We start from the raw sequence: 22,602 nt of genomic DNA, 5'->3' as shown, positions 1-22,602 counted from the left end.
ATGACAGTATGGTTTGAGCAGTGGAGGGGGTGGTGAGAGGCCAGCAGTGCATCCTGAACATGACAGTATGGTTTTAGCAGTGGAGGGGGTGGTGAGAGGCCAGCAGTGCATCCTGAACATGACAGTATGGTTTTAGCAGTGGAGGGGGTGGTGAGAGGCCAGCAGTGCATCCTGAACATGACAGTATGGTTTTAGCAGTGGAGGGGGTGGTGAGAGGTCAGCAGTGCATCCTGAACATGACAGTATGGTTTTAGCAGTGGAGGGGGTGGTGAGAGGCCAGCAGTGCATCCTGAACATGACAGTATGGTTTGAGCAGTGGAGGGGGTGGTGAGAGGCCAGCAGTGCATCCTGAACATGACAGTATGGTTTTAGCAGTGGAGGGGGTGGTGAGAGGCCAGCAGTGCATCCTGAACATGACAGTATGGTTTTAGCAGTGGAGGGGGTGGTGAGAGGCCAGCAGTGCATCCTGAACATGACAGTATGGTTTGAGCAGTGGAGGGGGTGGTGAGAGGCCAGCAGTGCATCCTGAACATGACAGTATGGTTTTAGCAGTGGAGGGGGTGGTGAGAGGCCAGCAGTGCATCCTGAACATGACAGTATGGTTTTAGCAGTGGAGGGGGTGGTGAGAGGCCAGCAGTGCATCCTGAACATGACAGTATGGTTTTAGCAGTGGAGGGGGTGGTGAGAGGCCAGCAGTGCATCCTGAACATGACAGTATGGTTTTAGCAGTGGAGGGGGTGGTGAGAGGCCAGCAGTGCATCCTGAATAGGAAATGTCAGAAATAAGAGCATTGTGGAGCGGACATGACAGGCTGAAGTGACACAATGAACAAACCAGTCCACAGCAACAAGTGCAACAACCAGAGGCAAGTACAGTACTCAGTGAAGTCACAGCTGTTTGGTTGCACTAAAAACCTACATTACATGGCTCACAGTGGCACATGGTAGGGGTGGGAATCACCAGAGGCCCCATATGATATTACGAATATGATGCATAAGTCACAATACCATTTTAAACATTTTGCGATATGCTGAGTATTGCGATAACATAAATTATATTGTGGTTTATTACGTTGTTTTTTTCCAACTGCAAATTATGTCCCCAACGCAAAACTCATACTGTAGGTAGGACATAGGGGTGGGTATCACCAGAGGTCCCACGATACGATATCACTATACTATAGTATTATAGGAGAACTTCACCGAAAAACAATGCAGATTTTTTTTTGCACATCACATACGAAAACTGTAAACAGTTTTGCAGTCATTCATTTAGTTTGACAGTTATTGAAAGTTGATTTTAGTTCAAGTTGATGCCAGTGATGTCATTCATGAATGACATCAACTTTAACGCAACATGTCTAGAACTGTATGATATATTTAGCGAATGGCAGTTTATGACCTGATCACTGTCTGTGACATCATCAGTGATTTATGACATCACAGTAGTGACCTGGCCATCAGGCAGCAGAGCCATCTAGAACTGTATGACATCAGTGACCTGGCCACTTTCTTTCCTTTGTGGGGAGATGTATGACATCATTACAACCTTTTCTTTCTTTCTTTCTTTTGGACAGACCCTCTTATAGACGCCATGCCGCAAAAATCGAAATGATCAGTTTACACACAATAATACAATCAGGTCTATTTATGGAAAGTGAGTAATGTCTGCTGTTTATTTATGGTTGAGTTTCAGTTCATGAATATTGACATTAATTATTTAGGATGTAGGCGTTCCAACAAGTTAAACACAGCAGCGAGACATCCCATCCTTTCGCTTCTTCTGATATAAACCAGTCCAACCACATACCATCTAGACTAGAGCCATGCATTGTGTATATAGGTTAAGTTTTTTGCCCAACCAAAGGTTATGTCAGCTGATTTTACTCATTAGCACACCTTCAGTTAGAGAGGAGGAACTAATAATTTCCCCCACGGGGATAATAAAGTACAACAAAAAATCACTGACTGAAATCAGCAAGTGCTGTTTGATTGCACCTGCATACACCCTAGATACCAGACCAGTAGACTAAACCAGTGATACTCAACCTTTTTCATATAAAGGACCCCTATTTTAGTCCACATTTGGGCCATGGACCCCCATTTGATGAAAATGTGTGTCTCAAACCCAAACCTGATAATCTTTTTACTGTCAGATATGATTTTGTCCAAAACTCTATGACTACCTCTGCATTGTAGGTAGAGAGATTAGCAGAGAAAAAATCATCAATAAATCAGTTTGCTCGGGACCCCCTGGAACCCCCCAATGGCCCCTTGGTGGTCCCCGGACCACACATTGAGAACCACTGGACTAAACAATTACCGTAGGTGGAATCCAGTTCCATAGAGATTGCATGAGTGTATTGTATGTCAGGGTTGATGAAAGTCCACTGCACGTGTTGGATAAAGGCCAGTTCGTGTTTCCACATCTCCAGATAGGATTTGATGGAAGAGCATTTCAATGACTTTCCACATGACCACATCTCAAGATATAGGACAGCTGTGCTATAGCCATGTATTGGAAGGGGTCTTTTTGACATAGAGCTGAACAGCATGAAGGAATAGGCATTTGTGTAATGAGTTAATTTATGAACACAAGGCAGTACAACCGTTTGCACAGAAATTGCGTGATTATGCCTCTGCATGGAAATCTGTAGAAGCAAGAAGAAAAAATGGAGCCAGTAGTGCTGAGAAAGCAGACAAATTAAAGGACAAGTGACTAATTAATTATTTCTAGAGACAGACTGGGGTCAATGTGGCTGCTATATGATACTCTGCGGAGTTAATAGGAACACTTTGCCTAAGTATTAGAAAACTATTTGCCAATCCCATGAGTATTGTCTCAGGGCTCAAAAACCCTTTGTTTTTCTGCGACTTCTCCTATGAGGAGAATTTAGTAAGTGAAATAAATAAGGGATCAAAGCTTTCATCTGGATTCTCCTGGCCTGAATATTTCTTATAGACTTCCCCAATATATTGTACAGTTAATATACTGTACCCTGAATGTACAAAGGATGAGTTATACACTTGTCTTTTCATTTTCATTCAGATGAGGTGAATGGAGGTAAAAAGCCTTATGGATTTTCGTTATTAGAAATAGACCAGTCATGGAGGAGATGTAGAGAAGCAGAGGAGTTGCAGAATGATTTTTAAGCTTTAAGACAATTGAGATGTGGATTGTGCAAAAGCCAATATGGGCATACAACCCTATATCAGGAAGATGTCAATATTTTCTATATTCAGTGTTTATTGAAAGTTAACATTTGAGTATCTCAGAACAGGCCAGGCTGCATGGACACACTGTGAACACCTACCCTCCAGACAGGGGCACATCATTCAGCAAGGATTTAGTATCTCTCCATCCCTCTCAGGTTTGAATGACGAAAGAATAATCCAACATCAGATAAACGTTTCAGAGGAAAAGCACATTCAGCATATTACCTCCCCGTACCGTTTAATGCAAGGAGATGATTGTCTTGTTTGATGCCCTACATTTAAATTCATTTTAATCAGATAATTAAACTGTTATCATTAAGAAATTAGGTGTGTGTGTGTGGGGGGGGGGGGGGGGGGGGGGGTGTCAGGAAATGTCTGGCTTGTGACACTTACTTTTGGCCCATATCTCTCTCTGACTGAAAGTTCCAGTATGGATATTTTGTAGATCTTGATCTTTGTTCTTTTTTTTCCTTATGTTGAAATTGAACAAGAAATCCTACAAATTAAGTGTCAACTAACCAATAATTGTACATCTATTTGGCAATTCAGCTGTAATACTCATAGTTATTTGCCTGGGTCCAGACTCCAGACTCCACACCTCTGAATCTGCCCACTCCACTGAGTTGACAATTCAGTCTGATATCAGGTTAGTTATGTTTACTTTGGAGAAACCTGGCAAATGTGTTTACATTCTCCTCACATGTGACTCGCATTAAAAACAGAAGCACATCATACACTTGTCTATGGTTTCTCTGATGTTCTTTTCCTCGCCTCGCCCATCAGTCTCCTCCACATTGTCCCTGTCTGCTTCCCTTTTATTGCCTCTGGCTTCATCCATCTTAGTGACACATAATGATCAGTACCAAATGAAAATGTAGACCCAGTAGATAATTGAGTGGACAGAGATGAGCCTTTGCTGGACATTATATTCTATCATAAGAATGAGAAGTGTCTGTGTGTGAGGGCAATCGCGCTGAATCTTTGTGTAAAGTGTGAAGTTGAAGTGGAAAGAGCACCCCTGCGGGTGACCTAACGGCACTGGATTTTTAAATGAGGTAATTAGGGACGATTAAATGGGCAGAAATGGCTTAACTAGTGGCCAAAATTACTCAACACAGGTTCAGCACCATGGAGAGCTCCAGAGTGGAGGGGCACACATGGGCGGAGTTGGAATCAGCCAGGGTCAGAGAAGTGGACTATGAAAACCCTCATAGTCCACTTCTCCCCAGAGTCTGGGGAGAGAGAGGAGAGGCTGCATGCCAACTCTGTGAGCGAGGAGTGGACTGACTAAAAAGCCAGTGATTGTGCAGCTCCAACGGGTATCAGAGGGACGATACACATGCGTGTAAGGTTACAACTAGGAGCTAACGTGGAGCTAATTGTAATCTAGACATGATTAAATATCTTTGAGCCAAGGCTTTATATTTTTAACAATTACATCACCATGCTTGGGTCTTTTTGTAACAGGCAGATTTATATCTTATTATACCAGCAATTGGACATATATAACGCAAATGGCAAAATCAAGCATTTAATACAAAGCAGTGTTCTATGAAACATATTTGAATCAATGCACAAGTAGCCTCCATGGCGTTATTATCTGAAGAATCACCTCTGAATATCTAATTCCATGACCATGAACATCCTGTTTGTACAAAAGATAATCACGCCTGTGGCTGCTATTGTTAGTGGGTCAAGTGAAAAAATGGGTATTGAAAGGTGCATTTCATGTCCTTTTCCCAGACAAGCCTGAGGATGAATCAGTCTGCCGTGTAGCCATGGACACTGGGGAACATGAATACAGTTTTATGGTATTTTAGGATGCCTGAGAATGACTCTTCATAATGCCATTTCCCCTGTTGATCTCCACTGTAGGATGTAGAGGTATTGGTATCCTCCCACCGAAAAACATACAGAAATACACGCAGACAGGTGCATACAAATCACATGACCCATAAGAACAGGTTAAACAATGGAAAATCCATTTGTCACGTTTTAAGGTTTTGCTTCAGCTCCTATAGCTCCGTTTTTTTGGGGAGCAATGAGGTTAGAATGCAGATTGTAAACTTTAATTTGAGGATATTTTCACACATAACTACAGAGCTACAACCCACATTTAAAGCATTTGGACAGCCTGATATTATATTCGAAGTATGTGTGTGTATACTGTGTAAGAGCATCTAAAAGTCTGAAATCATAAACACAGCCAGACTCTTCGTTAATTATTGGCTATTCCTCTATCTGTCCATTTGAATCTAATTCTCTATCAATAATTTGATATGTGACAGCCTGACACTGCCTGGCGTATGTTGTCTTATATGTTATACTTGTTTGTACATCAGCAAATTATATATATATTTATATATATATATATATATATATATATATATATAAACCAATCAGAGTATAATATAGTATAATAAGTATTCAAGAAAGCTGTAAAAGATTGCAACTCAACTAATTTACCACAAGAGGGAAACCTTCTCCTATGTGATAGAGCAGTGATTCTCAAATTTTTTTGGCTTCAGTACCCCCTTTTCCTGATTTCTGAATCCAAGTACCCTTTTTACCCGACTACAACATTTTCCTTAGGAAACGGCAAGAGAAAATTATAGCATATGATGCAATGAATGAATGATAACCCATGCACTTTTGAAGAATATAACATTACAAAATAAAACATTTAGTAAAAGCATTGCAATTAGTGCCTCCTGAGGAGATTTATTTTAATGTTACATTTATTTTTATGATTTATTCCAAAATGTTCCCATTTCCCCCTGTTCTCTCAAGTACCCCCTGTAGTACCTCCACATACCCCTAGGGGTATGCGTACTCCAGTTTGGGAACAACTGGATAGATGATTCTTTCTTTTCTTTCTCTTTCTTTCTTTCTTTCTTTCTTTCTTTCTTTCTTTCTTTTGCCTGAACCCAAAAGCAAGAGCAGAGAACCGGCTCAAGGTCAAATTAGAGGTCAAATATCAAATTTGACCATAAATAAACCATAAAACCATAAATAAACCATAAATCAGGAAAATGGTGCTACTTCTTTCCAGATGTAAATGATTTTTCTTAAAAAAAAGAAGAAAGAAAAAAGTTCAACCTTTATTTAGACAGGGTGAGTCTCACTGAGAGCAATGCTCTCTTTTTCAGGAGCAACCTGTTCACATTCACACCTGGAAGCTGACCAGTAACAGTCTGATCTGTTGGCCACTGAGCAGCTCCACTGGAGCAGTTTGGGTTAAGGGCCTTGCTCAAGGGCACCTCAGAGGCAGACGCTGCGTTTTCACTTTCCCCACCCAGATTTATCCTGTCGGTCCCACCGGGGATTGAGCCGGTGACCTTCCAGGCACAAGCTTGCCTTTTTTCTTCTTTTTTTGTTTTGTTTTACCTTTATTTATACAGGGGGAGTCTCACTGAGAGCAATGCTCTCTTTTTCAGGAGTGCCCTGTTCACATTCACACACACATTCATACCTGGAAGCTGAGGCAAGAGATGATGGATATATGTAACACAAGTAGCCTCTGTCTTTCTTTGTTTTCGTCTAAACTGTGGGTGACATGACCATGGGTGTAAGAGTGTGCATGCAGACGGTCTGTGGTTTGCCCTTGCACAGGGCGCTGGAAGGTGATTTGGTTTATAAACGATCATGCCCCCTGTCTGCTTTGCTGCTCCCGAAAGCAGTTTGTTCTAATGGTTTCCTCTGAATGGACTGCAGCCATGAAGCTTTGCATCGCAATGCAGGAAGTTGCTGAGGCAGTTTCACTCAGCTCCGGTATCACTCATATGCCATTAGGCTCATTAATAGACCCGTTAAGAATAATCAGTGAGAGGGGGCATTTGGTTATGATTTGTTGGCACAGTAAAGTAGACCACATAGACCAGTGGTTCTCAAGGTGGGGTCTGGGGATCACCAGGGGTCCTTGAGGGGGGTCCAGGGGATCCCCAGCAAAAAGGGAAAGAATTTATTTTCAGTAGGCTATAATTCTAAGTAACACAATGACAATGTATGACTATTTTGGTCATGGGTTTCATACAATCTCTGTAATAAAAGATCTAAAAGTACAAATATTTTCAGATGGGGGGGCCGTGGAACAACATCTTATCAAATGGGAGTCTGTGGTCTAATCTTTTGTCAGTTTAGGGGGCCTTGACCAACGTGAAAGAGTTTGAGAACCACTGATGTATAGATGGTCCATGGAGCCACTGATTAAAATGCCTGTTTATGGAGAATGGTGGTGAGTATTGCTGAGATAGCCTTTTTGCAAGGAGAGCAGCTTCAGTATTGTTGACCCTTGGCTGTACAAAAGCCTGTTCAGAATAAGAACACAAACAAAGCATTAGAATAATTATGCAAACAACTTCATAAGAGTCAGTTTTAATGCCTTTTCCGGATCTTAGCAAACATCCAGCATGACTAAGTGAGGAGTTAAAGAGGGCTAAAGGTTGAAATGTCTGCCTTTCATGGGCCGCAAATATTTTATGACTTTGTCTACACAGACTCCTGTGCAGCTCATACATAAAACCTGACTCCTGATGGAACTGAAATGAGTGATGATTAATTACTACATTAATTGCAAGTGTGGCGATTTATTCGATTCACAGAAATAAGGCATGGCTGATCATCACCAAGAATGCCTGGTGGTTTCTGTTGACCTAAAGCCACCGGTCCTCTCTCTCTTAACCCACAAACCACCTTATCTAAGCCAAACCCTTTATGGACCATCATCTAGTAATCCTGCCCCTTTACTGCTCTCGCTGTGTGCTGCTGTCAAGGATAAGGTCATTAGCTTATCATAAAGACATGATTTATAAAACCTGTATGCAACAAGGGCATCATCACTGATTCAGACACTCTTTGATATCTTCCAAAGCGGCCGTGCTTGCTTCAGCGCAGGTTGTTCTCTTCAAAACACTTCACACTCTCGCACGCAAAGATGTCCTGTGATACAAGCTTCTGCAAGACCTTTCCTTCAGCACTTTTTATTTATTTTATCGTCATGTCAGCAGCAATTCCAACACCAGCCTAGCACACACATTCCCCCATCCTCTCTGTCCAGCTGAGAGAGCTGTGTAAAGAGAGAGAGGGAGAGCGTGGTACTTGTCTGAGCTCTCCTTGGCCTTATCTCAGATCATGTCCCGGGCAGTGAAGGCATGTGATGTTGGGCAATAGGGCTATAAAACGGGCCAGCTCTTTATGAGCGGCACTGTGAAACTCCAGCTTCACTGAGCGACGCTGTGGCTGCAGGGGGCCTTCTGCAGCACTGCCAAACTAATCCATTTCCATATTGTTTAGCCCCATATTCTGCATTAAAATCTGAGGGGGAGCAATAATTCTACTTTTTCCAATGTGGTTTTGCTTGTTTCAGCTATTGTCACTATCTTGAAATAAGGCAAAATGAGGAAGTGTCATCAAGAAAATGATTGTTGATTTGCATTGGAAACAAGTGACATTATCTCCCTCAACAGCCCCCCCATCTGTTTTAAATGGAAAAATAGTTTTAAGATTTTATTTTATTTTATTTTATTTTATTTCAGCGTGGAGGTGCTGTGAGCTGCAGCTCAGCTACTGATGTCAGTTTGATTATTTCTTTATGTTTCAGGGCTAAAGTACAAACAGAGGTGAATAGGGCTAAATTCTTGTTCACAAGGCAACGGAGGTGTAGTCAAAAAGGTAATTGATGGGGTATAGATTGCCCTTAAAGCATTTTAAAGCTGTTATAAAACCAGCTTTTTATTTGATTGCTGTTCGGCCTTAGTTGGCCCTGACTCTCCTCAAGGTCTGTTTGAATACCTAGCAAAAAGCAAGAGGACGTGGAAAGGGCGTTGGGGGGTCAGGGGTGGGGTGAGAGCTGGGACAGAGGGGGTCATGCAGGTGGTTTGGGGGGGAGGTGTGTGTGTGTTGGGGAGGGGTCACACAGGTAGGGGACACTGATACAGGCGGTGGGTGGGACTGTGCAGTCACCATGTCTCAATCTACAAACTGACCCTGCATGACTAGTCTTGGGCATCAGCTAATGGCCCCCAATTACAGTTTCTCTGTCCTCCAGAAAGCAGCCAGTGTGGCGTGACTCAGTCAAATGACTCTCCCTCACAACTGCAACACAAAGAATGAGGATGTTTAAGAAAGAGAGATCGCTCAATTTCAGGTTCTTTTTTATGTTACAGTTGCCGTGTTTGACGCACTGATCCTTACCTGAGTCTTTTCTGCTCACTAAAAACCCTGCTGGCTTGTGTTCGGCCCTCTAGAGAGCAGTGAGAAATATCAGTATGAATTTAGCCTGTGTTGAAATGTAGACTAAAACAATGATCCGAGGGTGGGAAAAGAGTAGGGAGAGGGGCGGAGGTGGAAAGGTCAAACTGATGTTTCACCGTGAAGCCAGAGAGGGACATTTTTTCCGACAGGATGCCTCCTGTGGTCGGGGTTAATGTGGTGTTAGAGGGACAGAGATGTGCGGATGAATTAATTTAAGGGATGAGCAGAGGAGCGTGGAGACAGAGGGCCAGAGTCCACTGCGGAGCAGAGGGGGTGGGTTTGGAAAATGGGTTTCTGGATGTTGGTTCTTGGCAGATTGGCTGGTGCCATGCCATGGCCATCCTCTTTATTGTCAGTTCAGTCTGCCTGAACCCAGACCACACGTTAATCTGCCTGAACCCAGACCACACGTTAATCTGCCTGAACCCAGACCACACGTTAATCTGCCTGAACCCAGACCACACGTTAATCTGCCTGAACCCAGACCACACATTAATCTGCCTGAACCCAGACCACACGTTAATCTGCCTGAACCCAGACCACACGTTAATCTCCCTGAACCCAGACCACACGTTAATCTCCCTGAACCCAGACCACACATTAATCTGCCTGAACCCAGACCACACGTTAATCTGCCTGAACCCAGACCACACGTTAATCTGCCTGAACCCAGACCACACGTTAATCTGCCTGAACCCAGACCACACGTTAATCTCCCTGAACCCAGACCACACGTTAATCTGCCTGAACCCAGACCACACGTTAATCTGCTTGAACCCAGACCACACGTTAATCTGCCTGAACCCAGACCACACGTTAATCTGCCTGAACTCAGACCACACGTTAATCTGCCTGAACCCAGACCACACATTAATCTGCCTGAACCCAGACCACACATTAATCTGCCTGAACCCAGACCACACGTTAATCTGCCTGAACCCAGACCACACGTTAATCTGCCTGAACTCAGACCACACGTTAATCTGCCTGAACCCAGACCACACGTTAATCTGCCTGAACCCAGACCACACGTTAATCTGCCTGAACCCAGACCACACGTTAATCTGCCTGAACCCAGACCACACGTTAATCTGCCTGAACTCAGACCACACGTTAATCTGCCTGAACCCAGACCACACGTTAATCTGCCTGAACCCAGACCACACGTTAATCTACCTGAACCCAGACCACACGTTAATCGTCACTGGATTGAAAATGCTTCACAAGGTTCATTGCCAGTTTAGAAAAAAGGGACAGTGTAAGAATACAGTATGTAACTAACAGAGAGGCGACCAGCATAGGTACTCATTGCCTTGGAATAAAAACATTTGCTACTTGCAGACCTGGGGGCGGCTTTAGCTCAGGCTTTAGCTCAGGAGGTAGAGCGGGTCGGCCAATGATGCAAGGGTTGGCGGTTCGATCCCCGCTCCCTCCCAGCTGCTGTCGTTGTGTCCTTGGGCAAGACACTTAACCCTCCTTGCTCCCGATGGTGTGTAGGCACCCTGCGTGGCAGCCTGCCGCCATCGGTGTATGAATGGGTGAATGTAGACTATCTACTGATTGTAAAGCGCTTTGGATAAAAGTGCTATATAAATGCAGGCCATTTACCATTTACCATTTATTTGACATCAAATTTTTCATTTCCTCTAGTGGCTTAATGATATTATGAGCAAGACGCTCAAATCTTAACTTGTTCAGTCTTTGGTATTATGAAGACATGGTGTAATATGGCAATTGAGATTATTCAATCATTGATTCTCCAGTCAAGCTTTTCAAAATAAACCACTGCTGAATAGTTTGTATTGTACGTGTTTATGCAAAGTAAATGATGTGTCTATTGCAGCCTGATTAGCCAATTTAGACCAGAAATTATTTGACACAGCTTATACTTGAATAATCCTGTCATAAGTAAAAGATAGTAAAATATTATATGAATCACCTTTTCAGAGGTTTATCAGAATGAAGAGTCATGTCCGGTGACCACAGAGGTAGGTGCTTTAAGCAATGAAATGGGGACAAGACAGACGCCATGGTTGATTAAGTGTGAAGCTTTTCTCTTTACTCATGAAATAATAGATAACTTGGGTTCCACATTAGGTGGCACAGGGCCAGATTCTTAATTGTACAAGTCCGAAACTAAGCAAAGTAGATTCAGAGGAGCCCTTATCGAAGTCCATGTTTACAGTAAAAATATGCCATTAACTTGCAGAACAGGTGCGTATTGTGACAAGTTAGCAGTTCTCATCAAAATGTTGTGTTGGGCTATTAGAGTCATTAGTAGATGAGCCACTGGTCAGTCTTGGTAAACTTGATGTCTGCATGATGCGTCAGGATTTTTTCTGCTTCTCATCTCGAACAAACACATTTATTTATGTTTCCTTTTCCAAAACATACTTGTTTGTAGGTAAGACCTTTCTTTTTCAGTGTCCCGTTAAATGTGTCTAGTTGGATGTGCATAATCATTTTATCTTTGTCCCATATCAGAATTCCAAACACAGGATGATACTGTAGAGCTCTTGACAATGATCCCATTGAGTTCCCTCACAGCGGAGCCACACCAACATCGATTGGTGTATGAGGTAAAAGGAAATGTGCTGATTCCTTGCACACTTGGTTACACATTAACGGCTAACAAAAAAAAAAGGAAAAAAATTGCTTATAGACCTGGATAGATAACCTGCTACTGCTATAATAAATTGCTGACAGAAAAAAACTATCTTGACACTAAAGGTCATTGTAGCTACTGTCATATTTTGTTATTGGTATGTTTATGGCCAAAATAAAATTCCAGATTGTTTTAACGGTTGCAGAGATTTTGCACATGGTATTAAAAGTCTTTAAAATTTCCTCGAAATCGTTTGAACATAAATTTCCACATTCAGATTCAGATTCACTTTAATAGCCACAGCAAGTAATCAGATTACAAACGAGGAATTTGACTTGGTGCAGCAGGGCAGTGGTCACATCAACAGTAGAAGACAAAGCAATACAGAAAAACAATCACAAAATTTAAAGTGCAGTCCTTTAAAGTGACATGTGATTGGGGGGAGGGGGGGTCGGATCATGTCTTTGGGGGGGGGGGGACCCCGGCCCGTTACCAAACCCAATGTGACCTTTAATTGATGGTGTTGTTTGCCTGATATCAGACTGAATTGTCAACTCATTACACTCCATGTCCATCTTCTAGAAGCAGGCAAATCTGAACTGGGTGGATTTGAAGGTCTGGACCCATCAGGCAATGGTATTGTGTTTGTCAATTTAGATTACTCCCTTAACAGGCCAGAAGTTCTGTTCATATACTTAGCATGACTATCTTATGCATGATACAGACATGGATGTATTGCTATCATCTTTTTTTGCTGCATTATTATATAATAATAGTATGCATATAGATAGAGGAAGAGTGGCGTAATAAAATTTGTGTGTGTGTGTGTGTGTGTGTGTGTGTGTGTGTGTGTGTGTGTGTGTGTGTGTGTGTGTGCGTGTGCGTGTCATGTATGTCACTGGTGTGTGCCTGTACACACACTTGGACACCAGTGTTTGTTCTGCAGGGTTTCAGTCAGAACATTCCACCTCTGGCTGCTAATGGCAGCTGTGCATGCTTCTGCATTAATCAGGGTGCTGTGAACCTAGCTTTAATCGCAGAGGAAGCCGAGCAGGTAATGACTTTTGAATCTGTAATTGCGGAGAGAAGGAGAAAGAAAAACAGAAGGCAGGGAGGCAGCAGGCAGCCATGGAGGCAGATCACAATCACCGCTTGAGTCTTGGCCTGGGTACACCTTGCCCCCCCCAAGATGTCCTACTGAGCTGGTGAAGAGCATCATGGTTCCGCTCACATGGGCCAGTCTGATTGATCACTGCCTGGTCAATACAAGAGTGAGATCTGCGGTCCAAGATCTAAGCTGGTGTTTGTTGTAAATGACAGTGAACAAGGTTTTTGAAGAGAGAAGAGATTTTGTTGGATTTCTTTAAACTATTATAGTCAATCAATTCTGGTAGACTATACACTGTATTTGTTTCTTCCAACAGTTAATCTCATGTGACCAAACAGTCAAGACTTTTTTCAAATGTAAAATGTATCTTCGAGTGTGTTTCAGTGTTTGTTGTTACCTTATTGCATAAATTCAAGATCTGCATGACCCCAGATTACAAATACCCTCCCCCCACAAAGCATAAGGTGTTTTCAAAGCACATGGATGTTAACAAGGACAGAGTAAATAGCTGATAGCCACACTCACATTTCCAAATGCATTGCAAAAATAGAGAGATTTCTTATCACGCCATCATTTGTTACAAACTCTTCCTTGTAGACATATTGACTATACCCATTGAGTCCAGGAGCTAATGGGTTGGCTCTGATTTGCTCTCCTTTCATACAACATGTTAATTTTCTCTCTTTCTCTCTTAGTAGATTTATTACAAACAGACACCTTGCATCGACCTGGTGTACAGTTTGCCCGATCAAAATGAGGCCAAGGGTGATATTTTGTATGTGTGTGTATGTTGTGTGTATGTGTGTGCAGGCATGTGCATGTATGTGTTTTTGCATGTGTGTGCATGAGTTAACTTGAAAGCTCATGCCTGTTCAGTGGCCTCACTTGTGTGCTAAATGCAGCTGTTCATCCCATAGTTCACTAGGTGGCAGCAGTGAGTTCAACAAGCAGCAAGTGGAAAGGTAGCATCAGCCGCCCTCACATGCTGTGTAGCCCACCTTCTGGCACTTGCCACTTCTAAACAAAAGCAGCCCTATGTGTATGGTTCAAAATAACTAGGGAATAAGTATGGTTTCTCTCTCCAGGCAGATGGAACATCTTCATACTTTGCACAATGTTGGAAACAGTTGCAAATTAGAAGAACTGATGGTTGCTAAAAAAGGGTTTGGTTGAGACAGCTTTGCTGAAAGCACACATTTTGAGTGGGAGTTGGCTCCACCAAATGTGTGAAATCAACTGAATGAGTCTCTGATACATTGTAATCTGTCATATTGGTCACAGCACCTCTTGTTTAACTTTAAAAAAAGGTGTGTGGTCGTCCTGCTGCTTACCTTGAAGTTTTCTTTTCATGCCTCAATGTGCCCGTGTGTGCTTTTTGCCTCATTTATTTCCACTGAGTCAGTGTGTTTGTTTGACGGCTACGCCGCTATAAACCTCTATGCTGATCCTGATTCATTGGCCAGTGTTAGTGGCCCAAAAATCGTTTCTTAAAGTTTGTTGAAAGTGTTACTCTAAATCCAAATAAATGTGATAAATAAAGAATTAGAGTCAATATTAGTGGGGGCCAGACATTTAAGCACTGGTATACATTTCAGTGCGAAGCATCTTGACTTGAACAAGGCTAACAACATAAGTTTCAGTGAAAGGTTATACATGGTTTTTAATATTGGGCATTTAGCAATCAATATGGAAAAAGTGAGATGCAAAACATACCAAGGAACTTTGTATGTTTATCTAGAATCCCCCTCCTTTCCCCCACACAAACCCATTTTGTTGTCCATTATTATAATATTTCTACAGACTTATTGTATATTTGTGCTAGTCATCTCATGGAGTTAAAAATCACCTTATCTTACTTTTTAAATCTCCCATGGTATTATGGATTTTCTATGGTATAATTATTGCTGCATGATATAAATAAATGTTGCTGTGATAATGTCCATTGCATCATTCTAACAGTATTACAGGATTTCTGTAGTCTTTTTGGTAACAGTCTTGTTGTAATTGTGACATGAGTTGACCGGCCGTGTTGTGTTTTTACCTGATGCCATAGAGATAGTGTCTTGCTCCCCTTACACCCTGACAAAGTGGCTGTTACTTCAATCCCTGAGTCAATATTGACCAGCAGCCAGCAGGCCAGAGCAGCAGCAGCAACAGCTAGCAGGCTGGAGCAGCAGCCAGCAGACCGCAGCAGCCAGCAGGCCGGAGCAGCAGCAGCAGCCAGCAGACCAGAGCAGCAGCAGCAGCAGCAGCCAGCAGGCTGAAGCAACAGCAGCAGCCAGCAGGCCGGAGCAGCAGCAGCAGCAGGCTGGAGCAGCAGCAGCAGCAGCCAGCAGACTGGAGCAGCAGCAGCACCAGCAGCCAGCAGGCCAGAGCAGCAGCAGCAGCAGCAGCCAGCAGGCCGGAGCAGCAGCAGCAGCAGCAGCCAGCAGGCCGGAGCAGCAGCAGCAGCAGCCAGCAGGCCGGAGCAGCAGCAGCACCAGCAGCAGACAGCAGGCCGGAGCAGCAGCAGTAGCCGGCAGGCCGGAGCAGCAGCAGCAGCAGCAGCAGCAGCCAGCAGGCCGGAGCAGCAGCCAGGAGGCCGGAGCAGCAGCAGCAGCAGCAGCAGCCAGCAGACTGGAGCAGCAGCCAGGAGGCCGGAGCAGCAGCAGCAGCCAGCAGGCCGGAGCAGCTTGGGGACGATGAAGACAACTACAACCAGGGCACAGCCAGCAGGTTCCCTGCTGCTCCTGAGATCACCAAACAGACAGATAGACAGACAGACACGCATGTACACACACACACACACACACCACATGCATTACACGCACTTCTGAAAACATGATCCCATTCAGCTCACGTGTGGGATCATGAGATCTCGGTGTGCTGTATGTTTAGTATCAGTAATCAAAATGTAACTTATTGATATTAATTACACACATTCAGCATGAATCTCTTCTTTTGTAAACTGTTCATCAATGGCTAGTTTCAGTGGTTATACTGTATGGTAAGGCATCTCAGGGGACTGTTTTATAGTGTCCAATAAACTTATTCTTACATTTATTCTGTTGCCAACACTTCCCTCCCCTGAACACCTGTTTATGTTCCACGGCTTTCAATGCAAATTGCTTTTTATTAGCCCAGTGGTAGCCCTAACATTCAAAAATACATGTATGAAAATAACAGAGGAAGACTATAGCCCTGTATAGTCTATAATACTTAGCCTGGGACAAAGGTTACCTTGTCTATTAAGTTGAAATATAAAAAGGAAGGAGTAAGATTTTCTAGCAACTTTGTAGATGGAGGACACTGACGTAAATATCAAAGCGCCTCAACAGATTGATTCCGATATTATAAGTTTAACTCGTACGGCTAAAACCATTGTGGGCAGTGGCGTAAGGTAGTCGTCGACGGGCACTAGTGCAAGCAATTTTGACGGGCCCTGGTTTTGGCATATATATATATATATATATATATATATATATATATATATATATATATATATATATATATATATATGTTTATCAACGTGTTGGATTTTACAGTTGAATGAGTTTCTTAGGCTATAGTATAGGGGAAAATAGAGGTCATAGAGCAAGGTATCAGGACCATGGATAGCGCTCTGACACCTGGTAAGACACTGAAAGTATTTAAACATTAAAACAAGCATCAGCTCCTGAGAGCAGAGGGCCTTTTTACGCTGAATAAGCATATCATTTTGTTATAGATAGAATGGCAGCACTTTCAAATCTAATGTTTGTCCTTATTTGGACACAGGCGTATTTCTGGGGTGGCAGTTTGAGTCATTTGCAAGGGCCCATTTTCTGCCCAAAATGTTGTTGGAGAGCCTGCTCTCTCCATGGGCCTCTCTACCCCAGGGGCCCCAGTGCAACGCACTACCTGCACTGTCTATATTCACAACTCTACTTCTGTTAAACATATAGACAGGTGCTGTAAAATCTATTGCACCTGTCTGCAGAAGCTCCATGTGTTTCTGATCGCTTCATGTCAAACAAATGCGAGCAGGGCACAACTGGCTGTTACTGCAGCACTGCCTGACTGACAGTCATGTTTATCTGTCCTGTGTGTGTGTGTGTGTGTGTGTGTGTGTGTGTGTGTGTGTGTGTGTGTGTGTGTGTGTGTGTGTGTGTGTGTGTGTGTGTGTGTGTGTGTGTATGTGAGAGATAGAGAGTGTGTGTGTGTGTGTGTGTGTGTGTGTGTGTGTGTGTGTGTGTGTGTGAGAGCCATCTATCATAGCTGATTCCATCCAAATCCTTTCCATTTGAGTGTTACATACACAGGTATGCAGAGGATATCCATCTCTTCTTGGTATTCAGAGATTATGTTTTCGGTTTGGGTTTATTGAGATAGGACAGTACTGTAGGCAGACAGCAAAGGTGGGGAGAGAGAGGGGATGACATGCGGAAAAGGACCGCGGGTCGGATTCGAACCCGGGTCGGCCGCGCAAAGGACCAAGCCTTTGTGGTACGCATGCTACCAGGTCAGCCGGACGCACGGTATTCAGAGAGTTGATCAGATAATTGAATTAAAATATAACGATGTTAGGAACATAGTATGCAACAGAGCCGGCTCAAGGCATACGCCATATAGGTGGTCGCCTATGACCCCGTCGGGTTCAGACTGATGCGTAACGGCCGATGTTACTGTCTTTCAGAGTCTAGCAGGCTCATTGCCCGTGCCATGCTAGCTTGTCTAGAAGGGGGCTAAATAACGCTGCAGTTAGATTTTGGTGTGGGAAAAACTGACATGGCGTGATCTCTCACTTCAAGATATCCGAATGAGAATGGGTTCTGGTACACTGACACTGATGTCACAGACAAGTGATGGTGTCAACTGAGCATGCTCGGTGCGATGACACACACACACACACACACACACACACCGCTCGAGTGGTGTCACTAGAACAAGGTAAAAAGAAAAGTTTATTGAGCGTGCATAGCATGCGAAACAAACCAGAGATGAGCGCGCAAAATCTAGTAACCACTATTGACAATAAGGGGGTTTCTGAGCAATTTTAGAAAGCCAGCCAGCTGCCACAATGGCATCAGTGATGTCATCAGTGATGTTATTACTGAGGCTGTCATCAATGATGTCACTCTAGCATTTTGAGGGTTGTGAGTCCAAAGCCCAAACTGATATCTGCGCGAATCTAAACTATGATTGACACAGTAACCACTAGCCAATTGACACCTCCAGCTTGGTCGGGTGTGCAGACACGATTGGCTGTGTCTGCGGGTGGGAAGACGGGATAACGGTATGTGTCCTGTTTGCTGCACTAGCGCCTCCTCTAGTTGGTCAGGGCGCCTGTTCGGGGCGGAAGGGAACTGGTGGGAATAGAGCCCCAGGAATTATCGTGCGTTCCTTTATCGCAAAATAACTGGGATGTGGTCGTGGAGGCTATATGACATCACATCCGTTTTGTTCCATTTGCAGAAAACTTGAGCTGGGAAGTTCACTGTTCATTGGTCAGCCAGTCGCTAGCCAAGCTAGCCATTGTTAGCAATAACAATTGACAACATGGCATTTCGCGGCATTTTGCGCATACAAACACTGCAGCCTCATGTCCACACAGATGGAAGTTAGGCAGTGCTGTGTGTACAGCTGATTTAATGAGACACAAACAAAACAGAAGTGCTAAACAATATTACTACTATTACTACTACTGTTGTTGCGCGGCGCAGCCATCTTGGATTTGTGAGGTTGGGGCTGCTGAGGCTCCTGGGAAATACCGGCTCTGATGACGTCACCGCCCAGCTCATGACCTTTGAAGTCGTAAGGTTACCAGTCCCGTTATAAAGGAATGCACGAATAATCAGAAAAAATAACAATAAATAAAAACACTTGCCAATTGACTAACGTCACGCCTAAATCAATGCTATCACAGTGACAGAGCTTATCAGCTGACATTTCCAAGCATTGATCATTTGAGTAATGTCATCTGTTATGTCATCAGTGGAGAAGGATTTATAACATCACTGATGATGTCATAGTGTCCAGGTTGTCGATGATGTCATCAGTGGAGAAGGATTTATAACATCACTGATGATGTCATAGTGTCCAGGTTGTCGATGATGTCATACAGTTCTAGACAGCTCGGCCTGGTGGCCAGGTCACTACTACTACTAGTGATAAATTATTTCACTGATGATGTATTGGCTTGGTGCCTAAGTAGATGCCATCACTGGTGTCACAATGGCACACAATGATTTGTGACAGACACTAATGGTGTCATAGACATTGTGACACCATCAGTGATGTCAATGTTTAATCACTGATGTCACTCACAATGCCATCATCAGTGTCTGTCACAAAGTCACTTAGTCACTGTCACTTAGCACAGAGGAATTGTGCTGTGATAATGTCATCAGTGATGTCACTCGAGCAATTGTGATGTCCTCGGTGAAGATGTCATCATATGCCCCTAGTGGCTACACTGTTAAAACTTGACGCGTCCAAGCCACGCTGTTATTAGACTCCGCGGCTTGAACGAGACACAGAGTCTAATAACGGCGTGGCCTACCTTGCAAGCTTGTTGGTCACAATGTCTTCACTCAATACCCCGCTGCCACACATCGCCAAGGAGGTGGGGGGTGTGCCGCTGGCGGCACCCTCCAAGCTCTGTCGGCTGGTGGCGCTCAGACCGCTCAACCTGGAGCAGGAGAAGCAGACCTTCTTACAGGCGCACTACAAGTACGACCCTCAGTTTGTGTACGCACAGCCCAAGCCGAGCAGCCTGCTGAAGAGATACAAGGAGGGGTCAGGACTCTTCCTCGAACAGGCGGTTGGGATCATGGAGTGCGTCCTGAGGAAGTTTGGCTCCTATGAGAACTTTGAGGAGATGACGGGCGGCAGCGTTCTCCCGAAGAGTCGAGTCTGGGCATCTGTGCGCAAATACCTGGAGAAAGAGGGCTGTCAGGGAGAGGTGATGGTGTGTCTGTCTGAAGACCTGCTGTCCCAGGCGTTGATGATCGTGAAGAACTGTCGTGCCACTCTGACTATAAACATGGCTGGAGCTCGAAAGCACTGGCTGGAGGGAATGTTGAGACATGAGATCGGCACACACTATCTGCGAGGCGTAAACAACAATCTGCAGCCGTGGGCCACCGCTGCGGGCAGGAAGCAGTTTGGCCTCAAACCGGCCAATCCCACAGAGGAGGGCCTGGCCAGCCTGCATAACGTGTTGCTAGGGAAACAGCCCTACCTTTGGCGTGCAGCTCTGCTCTACTACACAGTGTATCATGCTGCTCGCATGAGCTTCAGCCAGCTCTTCAGTCATATAGCCCGCTTTGTCCAAGACCCGGCTGTGCGCTGGGAGTACTGTCTGCGTGCCAAGCGGGGACAGATGGACACTTCCGAGCCAGGTTGCTTCAGTAAAGATCAGGTTTATCTGGATGGGATGCTCAAGATTCTTCGGTATCGGAGGACCATTGATTTCAAGATGTTGACCTCTTTGGGCAAGGTGTCATACGAAGACGTGGACAGGCTCCAACATCTGGCGGTGCTCCGCAAGACCAGAATCCCTCACTTCATGCAGAACCAGGAGCGGTACGTGCAGCACCTCGACCACATTGTCTCCGCCAACGAACTGGACGACATGCAGCTGCAACACCTGACGGCACACTGGCGAGTACCAGCTACCAGCCGAAGCAGCAACAGCAGCTCAGCTACCAGCCTAAGCAGCAACAGCAGCCCAGCTACCAGTCCAAGCACAGGCTTCAGCAGGAACCCAGCTACCACCAGGCCAGGCCCAGGCCGCAGCAGCAACCCAGCTACCACCAGGCCATATCCAGGCCACAGCTGCAGACCAGCTACCACCAGGCCAGGCCCAGGCCACAACAGCAACCCAGCTACCACCAGGCCAGGGCCAGGCCACAGCAGCAGACCAGCTACCATAGGCCCAGGCCGCAGCAGCAACCCAGATACCACCAGGCTAGGCCCAGGCCGGAGCCCAGCTACCACCAGGCTAGGCCAAGGCTGCAGCCCAGCTACCACCAGTCCAGGCCAAGGCTGCAGCCCAGATACCAATAGGAAGCGACCCCGTAGAGGTAAGAAGAAACGTTTGAAACATCTCAAACACCAGCAAACAATAGAGCCACTACCTGTGTGCTGAATGTCAAGAGCCTTATGCAGCAAGCTCAGTACAGAAGCAGCTGCTCTGACTTAATGGACAATACGAGGGATCAGCCAAGCAGCATTTTGGTAAACAAACCGCGTTTCCGGGGGGAAACGGCAATGGGACCCTATGGAGCCAGCCTTGAGTGCTGCTCACTCGAGCCCCGGCTGTGCGGTGGACATTTTAAAAACTGCAACAGTTCACACAACTTTAACACGACATGCTATACATCAAACTCTTGAGCTACTTCTGCTCTCACTCAGAATGTCAAAATATAAGCGATGTCATGTATAGTTTTTGAGTTATTAACGTTTGTTTGGCACAACTCATACGAGTTAACTGCTGCGTTTCCGGGGTATTTGCGGTGATTTGTTGTTGTGATGTCATGCTGATTCCTCGTATAGAAGAGGTCAGATGAAATTAACTGCAAAATAAATAACCAGAAGTTGCTAATGACAGAACTGGAAAAATGTCGAAAAGAAATTAAAAAGGGGCTCAATTTTGAAATTGAGCAGCTACAAGCGCGTCTAAGGGGACACGCCAGGTGTGGTGAAAGTGGAATATAATTTAGACAGGAAAAAGTCACAATCATGAGATTGACACAAAAGCTGTAAGAACTACGTAATTATAGCCTTATAGGTAGGTATAGCCTGAGATCTGCGAAATCACACACTGAGCACCTGATTGAGATACTGCAAAACCATAACCAGGGGAAGGGAAAGAACACTTCATGACGGGGAACGGTGAGAGAGGACGCACCAGTGGGCTAGCTCGGGCTTTGACAGAGGCAGCCGCAGAAGTGATACTGAAAGCTATATAGTTCCACGATTGGCCACTTGACGCTGGCTCCAAAAGGGAGTCGTTCCCCATTTACCCCATGTTAAAATGCCCTCCTTTACAACAGGATTAATTAAGCATGTTTAAAGCCTGGTTCAAAACACGGTTTTGTGTCTATGTAGCTAATTTAACGTTTCGTAAACAACTGTACGGGGGGGATGAATTTTCATTACACCCATTTAGAGTAAAATAGATGATAGAAAATAAGTTTTGGGCGTGAGTGACAGGTCGCCTGTCCAATGATTGCGCAGTTTGCCAATATAATGAAATGTAAATTCATTGGACAGCTCATAATCATGAACTCAGAGCAGCTATTCTGCAACCACTAGATGCAGACATTATTTCTTTGAATGAAACCCACCTGTGATGACAGGGCATTATTGACATTGAAGGGTATGTATGGTTTGGCAGAATAACACATGAGGTCCTGAGGTCCTTTACGGGGTTCCAGTGGTCGTTGAGGGGGTTCCAA

General features: G+C 44.5%; 1 pseudogene across 1 annotated transcript; it reads left to right on the top strand.

Moving 5' to 3' along the window:
• Positions 1-19,721: 19,721 nt before the first annotated feature.
• On the top strand, positions 19,722-21,290 carry LOC310776513 (microtubule-associated tyrosine carboxypeptidase 1 pseudogene; annotated as a pseudogene). The gene has a single exon. The product of its transcript is annotated as a microtubule-associated tyrosine carboxypeptidase 1 pseudogene (transcript).
• The last annotated feature ends 1,312 nt before the right edge of the window (positions 21,291-22,602 follow it).

Source organism: Poromitra crassiceps (assembly GCF_964638095.1).
Source record: "Poromitra crassiceps genome assembly, chromosome: 5".
Taxonomy (NCBI): domain Eukaryota; kingdom Metazoa; phylum Chordata; class Actinopteri; order Beryciformes; family Melamphaidae; genus Poromitra; species Poromitra crassiceps.
This window is presented reverse-complemented; position numbering and strand designations above follow the sequence as displayed.